The sequence below is a fragment of the Patella vulgata genome, chromosome 5 (assembly GCF_932274485.2).
Source record: "Patella vulgata chromosome 5, xgPatVulg1.2, whole genome shotgun sequence".
Lineage (NCBI taxonomy): Eukaryota > Metazoa > Mollusca > Gastropoda > Patellidae > Patella > Patella vulgata.
In genome coordinates this window covers 19,598,242-19,610,879 of record NC_065883.2, presented here as the reverse complement: position 1 = coordinate 19,610,879, position 12,638 = coordinate 19,598,242, and positions in this window count along the sequence as shown.

Genomic DNA, 12,638 nt, shown 5'->3' with positions numbered 1-12,638 from the left:
ACGCAAGGATCGAACACAGAACCTCCAGGTTAGCGAGCCAACGTCTTACTCACAGAGCCATTGTGGCTTCTGGAATCGACTTGCATGTTGCTGCAATCAGATAACTGATAACAAAAGACGTCGGATTTGTACTGTTCTATATCAATAAACTCTATGCAGGCATTTTTTGTTGAAGGAAATAAAATCCATTTCAACCAATTTAAAAGGATCCCCGACCACCAAAAAATGACTTAAGTGGCGGGGTCAAATGATCCTCCGGGACCCAAATCATAAGGTAGACCACACTGATGAAGCAGTTGCTATATTTGATAACCTGGGGTTTCATATTAAACAAAATCCAATTACGGCTATTCAATAAATGTTTCCTCCCATTAGTGAAATCAGACGTTTAAAAGAGCACTCTAAGAATGTATGTGAAAGTTGCTCTGGGCATGCATACACGATTATGATCCAAATGAAGCCATATGCTATATGGTGGGGGAGGGGTTCTATTTTCAATTACATTACCCTGTAAGGCTAATCTTCCCGGCGTAATTCCAATAAGTTTAGTCGGTGCCTATTTGGGTGACCATAGGTGTCCGGATTATTTGCGTTTATAGCCTTCTAGCAAAGCACAGCGCGCTCTCTTTCAGATTGAACGTAAAATAATGGTCTTCCCGCGTGGAAGTAAACAATCCCTTGACAGTTGTAAATCGATAGGCGGAAAAGGACAAATTTCCCTGGTATACACGCTTTCACTAGTGCGCTAATCCCCGGTTTTTTTTTCATTTTACCGTAGACCAAAGAAAACAATAGAGCGCCTTTGCTACCTACTGTAATTCATAATCTGATTGATCTGGAAAAAAATAAAATAAAAAGGAATACATCTTCCTCCTTTCAGAACACCAGATACCACATCACCAAAGATATATTTTCATCTTATTCTGCTCGTAATATTGGCGCTATCTTTGATAGTTTTATGCTTATGGGAGCTCAAGTAAATAATATTTGTAAATTGTGCTATTTTAATATTAGAAATATAGGTAAAATACGTAAATGTGTAACTGTAGAGGCCACTAAGTCACTTGTTAATTCTCTGGTCACTTATCGATTAGATAACTTTAATTCACTTTTAGTTGGTTTACCTTTAAAGCTTATAGATAAATTACAAAAAGTACAGAATACTGCGGCTAGACTTGTTACTTTAACTAAGAAATGTGACCACATAACTCCTGTTTTATATAATTTACACTGGTTACCTGTTAAATATCGAATTGATTTTAAGATTTTATTACTTACTTTTAAATGTTTAAATAATTTAGCCCCTGTTTACCTCTCAGATCTTTTAGAACTTTATACAACTGGCTGAACATTACGTACATCAGATAAACTACTTTTAAAGCCCAAAACTGTTCAAGTAGTCTCCTATGGTCAGCGCTCTTTTAGTTATCAAGCACCTGTTTTATGGAATAATCTACCATTTAGTTTAAGATGTTGTACATCTCTGTATTCTTTTAAAAAACAAATTAAAACACATTTATTTAATCAGGCTTTTAACTGACTCTGTATACAATCGTTAACATGCCCATAATCTTGTTGTTTATGTGTGATTTACATTGTCACTTTGTAAAGTGCCCCTGAACATGTTATATGAAAGGGTGCACTATAAATATGCTGTAATAATAATAATAATAATAATAATAGTAATAATAATATGGCAACCAATTATTGTTTTATTTACTACTACTAAAGTTCATAATTTTCGTACACGAATGCAAGTATTATATAGATACACATTATCGGCAGGCATCCAAGTAAAGTTCATTTAGTTTCAACACTCGATCGAATATTATGCAATACTCGCTGCTCTTCGAAGACCTAATTCACAAATATTTGATAATAGCTAACAGTTCGTGAAGTAGTATCATTACAGTCCTTTCAATTGATGTTCTGGTGAAATTTCCTACAGTCAAAAGAAACTTGAATCATGAAGCCTATCATCTCATCTTAAAGCACATCTAATCACATTGACAAATAATCCGTGATCATAAATATACAGCTGTCAGATTCCAAGCACATGCTCACTGTTTTCTTTATGTTCGCAACACTATCTCTATGTGATATAAATCACGTAAAAACATCCCAGAGAAGCAAATATTAACATATTTCTTTCCATTCCAGAATACTCGTTTAGCGCAAGAAATATTGGAGATTGCCAGGTCACCGCAGCCAAATCATCCGAGGAGTTCATACGGTTGTCGGTTCCTGAACTGTTACTACGCTGCTTTCATATTTTTAAAGCGCATGTCTAGGAATTACTGCATGCGCTGTAATACGAATAAAATGTCAATGTAAAGAAATAAATTTTTCGGTTTATAGAACATTTGACAATGTGATTGGAAAAATGCAAGGTTATTAGCCAAGTTAGAAGCTGTATTGGAAGATTATTTCAATGGTTACAATTGGCGATGACTAATTGCAGATGGTACACCTCCTCTTGATGACGCCCCCCTGTGGTTTTAACATAAGCTGCTCCGTTCGTGTCTTGTGTCTATTGCTATTTTCTGCCTTGTCCTATATGTAATCTATATATATATTTGTGACTCGTTTGTCTGTCTGTCTGTCTGTCTGTTCGGGGTTGGCGGCTACACCAGGTCTGCCCCGAGTCTGAAATTTGGGGTATAGGGGTAGCTCGGACCGGGGAGTAGCATAGGCCAGGTGGCGTTAGTTTACCACTTCCGGTTTCGGAGTTATGACCCCCGAGCGAAGCCGGTCTGTTCGGGGTTGGCGGCTACATCTGCCCCGAGTCTGAAATTTGGGGTATAGGGGTAGCTCGGGCCAGGGAGTAACACAGGCCAGGTGGCGTTAGTCTACCACTTCCGGTTTCGGAGTTATGACCCCCGAGCGAAGCCGGGTATCCTGCTAGTACAAAATAAAACGGACTATATAATCTTGCTTGCATATCCGGGGGTTGATTTGATATAACCCTATCCTAGCTGAAGTGGTGACTACCAACACTCAAACAATATGTTACAACTGAATAGATACTATTTTGTTACAGACATACCCTAAATCCATTTCAAGAAAAGAACCTATTTATCTCCGCTGATTGTGAAGTCAGTGGACCCTAAAAGTCCACATTTGCAATAGACAAAATCGTCAAAAAAGCGTCCAATAGAGTTCATTTAGTTTAGTACGACAATTTTGTACTAAAAGATTGATCCGCCCTCTCCTGGGGTGGACCAGGACAACGCCTAGTTATTCGGATCGTATGAAAGCCTAGTATATTTACAAGGACTTCCCTGGAGGCGAGCATCATTCTGATATTGACTGTATGTGGAAAACAACATTCGTTCATATGTCTATGCCACCAGAAATATCTGCATTGAAGACAAAATGAGTCGAAATTTGGGTCACTGCAACACAAATAAATGTGGTTTATCGCAGATATACGTGTCCTGGCTAGTATTGGGTTGAGTGAATCGAGTGCCATCTTAGTAGCTTAAAAGTCTACTCGTCATCAGAGAGAGAGAGAGAGGGTGAGGGGGGCAGGGCTTGAAATGATTTAACATGAAACACTAACATCTGTCATCGTTTGTTAAATAATCCCCTTATCCGTAAAGGTTTTGCAGTGGAGGAACCCATATGGATGGAGATAGATAGAGAAAAATGGGGTTTAACGTCCACTCGACACAAACTAGGTCATTTCGGGACTAACACATGGTTCAATTTTATTTCAAACATTCGCTTGCGCGTAGGGGTCTTTAGCAGTGGGAGGAAACCGGAGGACCCGGAGAAAACCGACGAGGTTGGACAGGCGACCCTACTCCTTGTCACGTACAACCGGGGAATCGAAACCCCGCCAGTTGACTCAATGACAGACCGTGAGATACAGCGCGTGCGTGCTAACCATTCGCCCCCCCCCCATATGGATGGGCATTAACTATATTAGACCCACACTCTACCAACCCAACACACGGATTAAATGAGTTACAATTTACAATAGCACTATATTCCTTTATTGTATTATGGTATCGACCCGAAGTCTTTGTTCGTGATAATGTTTATACTTTTACAATACAGATATTTAAAAAAAATCAAAGGATTGTATAAATGAGTTTCTATCAACAGTAAAAAGATTGACGTAATTGTATTTTTGTCAGTTGAAGCTGTTTGATATCAATATTTGACTTAAAGAAGAGGAAAGGTTGTTCTGTTTACTTAAAGGCTAACTGCTGACAATTGAAACGCTGAATTAATTTATATGCGCGCGCAACCCCGGTGGGTTAGAAAGATAAGGTCTTGCTTTTCCTACATTTCGAAAAAATCTGTAGGCTATATCGCTTTCATGGGGGTTTTCGGAAAAGAGGGCATAGCTTTGCAAACGAAGGGCGCTGAATATAGTCTCTATTATTCAAACAGATATTTTACGAATATTAACCAGGATGGGTCGCCAGCTTTTCAGAATATCACGGTGATTGACTAGATTATCCTGTATGTGCAAAATCTAATTTTGTCAGTCAGGCATCTTTGGCGTACGCGTTAAAGAATTTTTAACAGTTGGAATTCAATTGCCGTCCTATCATAGCACACTATATAGCGTATGCCAGTCTTAATTAGCCCCGTGTGAACACTAACGTAGGACTTAATATCCCATTTAAATCATTGATTTTTTTAAATTGATCGGAGGTTACGTGTACACATTGGTGTGCACGTAAAAGAACCCTTGATAGTTGTAATTCTATATGAGATGGCCGTATTACCGCTGTCCGGGCAACTGTTGCCATATAGCATACAGTATGGTCTATGCCTGTTTTCATTAGTTCTGTCGGTACATAACAGTAGGGACTTCGGCCCTATTTTATTACCATCCCATGATGGTTTAGTCTGGTTATTGGTTGAGAATTTGCAGGAGACCGTGGTACCTTTCCCGTCGGAGAGCGTTTAATGAGCATTTCGATAATAATAATAATAATAATGACTTTATTTAAGAAGGGTTAAAGATTCGGCTATAATAGCCTTTCGACCACCCTGCCTTTCGTAGAAAATATAATACAAAAGATATAGCTAATCAATTAAATAACACACCACAATAATTTACAATAATTGAGGAAAAAAATATACAAGTCAGTTAAAAGATTAATTTAAGTATATATGCGGGTCATATAACAGAAAGATTTAATACATGTAGATATAACATGTATTAACAAATATACAATATGTACATACGTTTTTGAGATAAGATATTTGAAGTAGATTTAAAGTAGCCAAGTCTCTAACTCAATATCATCCAAAGTCTTCAACACTGAAAACACGAATTATTTGTCAATTTAACTCAACATAGATGCTGTGATCTTTCCCGAAAATGATGGGCCTCTGATATCCAATGTTTAAACATACATTATGCAAGCGCTAAATCTGCCTATTGCAAGCCTGTATTTAGGCTTCAGATGTTATAGAAATGATTAATTAGAACTTTATTTACACCATAAGCTTGGATACAGTTTGGATTTAAAAAGTCGTCCATTTAAAATTAAATCAATAAATGGCGGACCAAACTAACGTTTACCGTTAGTCGCTCATGTCACTACCGGAAACTGGTGATGAAAGGCCTGCCAAGCGAGGTTATCATAGCCATTAAGCATGTTACTTGATAATCGAGAATATGTGAGTGGAGTTATCGTCTGTCACTCAAACGATCGCCAGTTGCAGACACAATTGGTGTCTATTTCTAAACCAAATCTCCAACAGTGACAATTACGTTCAGAACAAAGTAATTTGACTGAAATTTTCAACATTTTCTTTTTTTTTATCATCTTTTTTTTAATTATTATAGCAAGAATGATCAACTCTTTAGAAAACTCTAAATAAACATTTTACCACTGGTATTCGAATCGTGTACCATAATTAGTTTCAGCAAGGCTAGACATGTTCCACAGGCCATGTCAAATGCTGACGACATATTCTTATCGGGAGAGCATACGCACTAAACATAATCGGTGTAGACTAGAATAACCATACACTAGGATTATAAATTACAGTAAAAAAAAAAACGACTGAATGTAAATCGGCTTATATATATACATTCATATTACATTATTATGTGTTGCGACCCATTTGTTCAATTTCTAGGTCCCAAATATTACCTATTTTGCTCCTTTAAGGTAAAGAAATTTTTTCAGGAAAAAATTGAAGTTATTTAATCAAATGGTGGACATAATTAACCCAAAATGTTCATTAAACTAAGCGTCTTAACTTTCCATGCTGGCTTCTCGATGGGAAAGGGCATATTATGTACCGAAACAATAGTGTCGACCTAACCTATCTGACAGAAATGCAAACAGTCATACTTATCATTATCACATGAAGATAGTATTATACGACGTTTGGAAGTTCGAACATCAGTTTTTGTGAGCCATGCAACTGTATACTTTCGACGAAATTCACTTTAATTCTGCATACTTACACAGTGAGATGTCGCGTGACCGGGAGGTCGCTGTTTTGCTAGTTAAGAGTTTCAACGGATCTAATTGAATTGGTATGTTTATTTTGTTCCTTTACTATGGTTTAAGATCTAACGTCCATCATAAAGGGTGTCGTTTAAACGACTGACGTGGGTTGTGTTATGAACGGAGTCTGGTATGATTGAAAAATATGAATGTTTACAGAACTAAGAAAGCCACATACGGAATAACACTGTATGATATCGCCGTTTTAGAAATGACGCTATTGCATTTCATCAGATGTATTGTTCGAACTCCGAATTTTATCACAGTACAGCTTTAGGTCAATGAAACATATATGGATGGAACTCATGTTCCAAAGGACGCGAGTGAATGTGGCATAATGGAGAATATATTTTAACCATTTTTTTTTCTGTTGGGGTAACGTTATTCTTTATCACATTTAACATGCAAGAAGGATGACGTTGATGTTCGAGTATGATAACTATAGGGTATATTTTACCGGTTATCAAAATCCATTTACAACACGACGTACCTGAATACACAGAATAAACAAATACCAGGTCTAGTAAATTTCGACTTTGAAAAGATAGTCGGTAGTCTGTCTTGGAAATTTACCGAGACCGCACGATTGTGGCTTTCAAAAAAAAAATCAACGCCACGAACTATGATACAACTACACTTGATAAGAAAGGCATAACTACACATGTTGATTATAGCTGTGAACACAATATGGAGACGACACAGCATTCATGTTCGATAGTTCTCAAGTGTCATTAAAATAAACACCTGAAAAATTAGACAGTTTTGCAGCCCACCCAGGTCTAAAATAAACACTGCCACAACATGTAATCGACATTATGTGTTTGTCTTTCCGATGTATTTTTTTACTATAATTTTTGTATGTTTTCCCCTTCAATGTTTTGTCTAAATAGTATCAATATAAATGCATCTACACAGTATTATTATACATCGATATCTGGCATCATAAACATATGATCAAAATTTTAATATGCCTTATCGAGGAATATAACATCATATCTGCGCTGCCTGATAAATAACAAATAATCCACAGTCGGATATTTCATCAATGCGGGATCTATTACCTTTTAATAAGAATCAATTAAGAAGAAACCTTCCCGAGGGTTTTCACATTTTTAGGTTACAATAATAATGACTTTTACTTTCTCCCTGCTGGAATTGTTTACTAATTCCCATTCAGATCTTGGATACCACCAATAGTTTATTGAACCCAATTGTTCTATAATCCTTTCTTTAAGAATTATTGCTTTCAATGAAATTTAGCTGTGAATGAAATCAATATTAACGCGCCGTGACTATTGATCAAACATTTTACTTTGATTTATAGAAATATAGAGTTACATGCATGATTTTTCTGATGAATTGTTGATTATACAGATTGGCTTTTCTATACGTCGATCTAAACGTCTGGGAAATCGAAATAAATTCCTCGCCGGACGGAGTATTGACTGTTATGAAAGGATATACATTTCAACAGTTTGAGCAACTTTTTGGCGTTGCGAAACCATAGAAAGAGCGATGGATTCACGTACAACCTTCTTAATTCGCCATAAATTTACGAAAAAATTATTATTTAAAATTAACACTATACTCTAATTTGATTTTGTTGCTTTGCAGATTCACTGTCATTTCAGGTTTGGGGTTTATGTTTCTGGCTGGTTGATGTTTCTGTCAACGCCAGTTTTTCTTTGCTGTCGGATCCGTTTGATGACTGTGTATTAATACTATTATTTTTTTTTCAAGTTTAATATTACCTATTTTTACTACACATTAATAAATGTATCATGCCGGTAAATACTACAGTAATAACCGAATAAACGTTATTGAAACTAATAACTGAAACACCGTTATTGAAATTTTAGTAGTAAAAGCCATTACTGGCAGTGTTATATTTAAAATGAAGCCAATGGTTGGTGAAAGCGATCAATGAGCAGCTATTGTTCTACACGTCCATCTAAATTAATCATGGTCGGTGACCTATATTAATACCATGTTTTATGTTAATTATAATAGAAAATACGACAGTTTTTGATAATTGTGTGATACATACCGATTGAGAGTCATATAGTAGATAGTCCAGCACCCAACGTTTCATTGCAAGCAAAGGGTGCTTTCCAGTATTATTTTGACAGGACTTGAACCTCCACTTGGGACTTTTTAAGCAATATTAATTTTCTGAGGATACTTAAAGCCAATCGTCCGTCATTAACATTCTTGGAAAGTTAAGTTCTGGTGTTGAACGTAATGGTTACATTATGTTTGCAGGACTTGGACCTCCACTTGGGACTTCTTAAGCAATATTAATTTTCTGAGGATACTTAAAGCCAATCGTCCGTCATTAACATTCTTGGAAAGTTAAGATCTGGTGTTGAACGTAATGGTATCATTATGTTTGCAGGACTTGGACCTCCACTTGGGACTTCTTAAGCAATATTAATTTTCTGAGGATACTTAAAGCCAATCGTCCGTCATTAACATTCTTGGAAAGTTAAGTTCTGGTGTTGAACGTAATGGTATCATTATGTTTGCAGGACTTGGACCTTAGTGCTTCACACGGGCCTGCTAACGCGCATAAAGCAATATGAATTTGGGGGAAAAGGCGCTGAGTCAATTGTCTATGCTTAATATTTTTGTAAAATTAATGGACCTTCCAGCAGGTGTATCTATTCATAATTACCTAATTGATCATGATCAATTAGGTAATTATGAATAGACACACCTGCTGGTACATAATGATATATATATCATTAATTACCTTTAATGATCAATTAGGTAATTATGAATAGATACACCTGCTGGAAGGTCCATGGAGGTGGGACAGAAAGGACTTTGCACTATAAATATACACTATCATGATTAATTAACCATGTAAGATGACATAAACTAAAACTCTACCATGTATAAGTCCCGGACATTCAAGCTTGCCCACTGTGGGTCGTAAATGTAAATTTTCACCCATACATGATTTGAGATGGAAAATTGGCTCACAAACAAATTATTTAAATAAACTAACTACAAAAACTATAGTACAAGATGGGCCCTAGTGGAACCCCAAGGCCAACGTCCGGCAAACATGGTTTAATACTAATATACAAGCAAACTTCCCGTTCCAGAATATCAGAACTTCTGAGATCTTGTTTTTTACAAGAAGCGAATAAATATAATCTGCCATCTTTAGCTGTACCATCTGAATTGAGAATTTTAGGCCATTTCAAACCCTTACGGGTGACAGGTTGCTGGTTTTGTCGCTCAAGACAAGGTATCCGTTTATGTGAGTCTATCGTGATCATTCCCGACAGGGGGGGTGGGTGTGTTATACTATAGAGTTCATTTTAGTTCTAAGAAAGGTGTTCTGTTTAATATAGAAATGCTTTACCTACATGATGTGTGGCGAAAACTGGGGTAATGAAGTAGCTTGCATTATTCTACTACTTTCTTAGACTAACTCAAAGACAGTTATGCCAGTATCCATTTCTTGAAGGGGGTTACTATCTCGTGCACGGATTAGTACAATTAACTAGAAAAAGTTTGGCGTAAAACAGTGCCCATACGAAACACCTACCCAAAAATGGTAATTGTCTCGCCCTAATAGCTGACACATCTATAAAAAGCGCGCTTAAATTTCCCTTCAGACATCATTCGGGGTTCATGGAAACGTCATACCCACAGCCTACTCGGCCGGGGATATAGACATCATTCACCGACCGTAGAGGAGACATAGAGCGGTCCGAGAGGGAAACATCATAGCCTCATCGGCTTTGAGGATATGGTGAAGACATCATCCTAGCGCGAACGTCATGTAGAACTATCAAGAAGTATGTGGCTGCTGCCACGTTTCAGCCGTTAGGTCAGAGTTATAAAGAATGTAAAACACAGACCGTGGGATATTTTAATAACTCCTAAAGTATCTATAATAGATGTTGTAGTTTTCCTGTATTTAACCTTTGTAGTTTGCTTTTTGTAATATAAACTTAGTAACAACACAAACGGTGTACCAGAGTCAGTTAATTGATTATATCAATTATATCAGTTAATTGATGATTGAAATAATTGATCCCACAACGTGAAGTCAAAGAAAGTCCTAGACGATAGTGTCATAATTATTTTTATTTGAAGTCATGACCAGGATAGTCACATCTGTCCCCATAGTGTCACACGGTGGCCGAATGGTTAGCGCGTGGTATCATTAGGTCTGTCATTGAGTTAACTGGCGTGGTTTTCATTCCCAGGTTGTACGTGACAACGAGTAGGGTCGCCTGTCCACAGAGAGAGAGAGAGAGAGAGAGAGAGAGAGAGAGCGCGAGAAAGATGGGGTTTAACGTCAACTCGACACAGACTAGGTCGAAATGACCTAGTTTGTGTTGATTGGACGTTAAACCCCATTTCTCTCTCTCCCATTCCCGACAATCATTGTACAAAATATAAGAACCAGCCTTTACGAGGACAAAATCGTCCAAAACCTTTATGATAGCGAAGGTAGCTTGACCAGTAATGCCTGAATTAATCGATCACTCTATTAGCTCCTCAGGAGCGCGATCGCATCGAATTTCCTCCGTGGTGCACTGTTCACTTTACAAAGGTATTTACGGTGGTCTATTGGTGCCATACGTTAATTTATACCCTTTTCTCATCATTTACCCTGCAATACAATGAACGAGTGTTTCGCCATGAAAAAACCCTTTCTCCGCGGAGAAACTAGGGAAGAGGTATTTTCGGGCTAAATCTATTTGTTAAGGCCAGCTCAATTTTAGTCAAGGTCGTTTAGAGGTAAATAATTTAGGACATCATTGTTGGCGAGATTGTAGGTTAGGTACAGTGGTAGGGTTGGGATTCGTGCTAGCCCTATTTACACCTCGTGACCTATGGCGAAAAATTGAGCAGGCCTTATCATTTAGCACTAACCGTATTTCATAGTGCAGCTTAATAGGGACGAATCGGAACGTGCAGAGGGTTGCTCCGACCAGAGACGGTTCCTAAACAAACTACTTACAATGCCTATAGGGTAATCCACCTCTGGGTCTTCGAACATCTTTTGCAATATTGTTTTCTTTACATCATCCAAAATGTAATCAAATCAATCTGCAGTCCAAACCTTTAAGATGCAATTCTTTGTAATTCTTTTGAAAGTGTAATGTTTGTATATTGACATTCACTTTTGGAATGATACAGGCTTATAAAACTGGGCTATCTATAGAATTATCCAACCCGTTAAATTTACTCTATAATATTGTAATCATCGTATTAATAGTTCATAGACCATGATTAATTTATGTGGACGTGTAGAAAAATTACTCTTCATATCTGCTCAATGATTGCCTTCACAAACCACTGGCTTCAATTTAAATATATTGTCAGTAATTGCTTTCACTACTAAATTTCAGTTATTCGGCCTTTAATTTCATTCTTGATTTCACACATTACAACTTGAAAGCTATAGCGAGTTTAGGGAAGGCGAGCGACATTTTGCGCACCCGTCAAAGCTGTGTTTAGGAACCGGCGTATCTCCCGAGTGATGATGAAAGGGGAATTTCCACTCCCCATTGTAATATTATATTAGATTTGGTAGACGAAATGTCTTGTAAGTATGTTTGCTTGTTCCATTTCCCCAATTGAAAGTACTGGATATTATTTAGTCACGTTCAATGTATTTATATCATTCAACTGGTACAATATTACAAGTTTGTCTGCACTGAAAAATAATATATTCGTCAAACTCTTCTTATTTGCACCCCGTAGACACAGTTCTAAAATTTAGCTGGACAACCATTAGAGAGTGCACAAGCTAAAACAAAAGCGATTTTTCGTACATTCAGGGATCATAATCCACAAAGTTATGAAAATGAAATGGGGTTTAACGTCCTACTGTTCTGCTCCTATACTGGGCTAATGAAAACGGGCATACGCCATACAGTGTGCTATGAGGGAAATTTTGCCCGGACAGCGACACTATCGCCTACACTTATATCGAATTCCAACTGCCAGGGGATCTTTTACGTACATTCCAATATATACACGGGACCTCGGTTTTTCGTCTCATCCGAAGGACTAGACAGCTGTCCTTGTCATGGTCTGACATGCGCAAATATCGCCAGAGAGAGATCTTTAGGATATAAAGATATATTTTAAGTTTCATCAAAATCGGATAAAAATTGT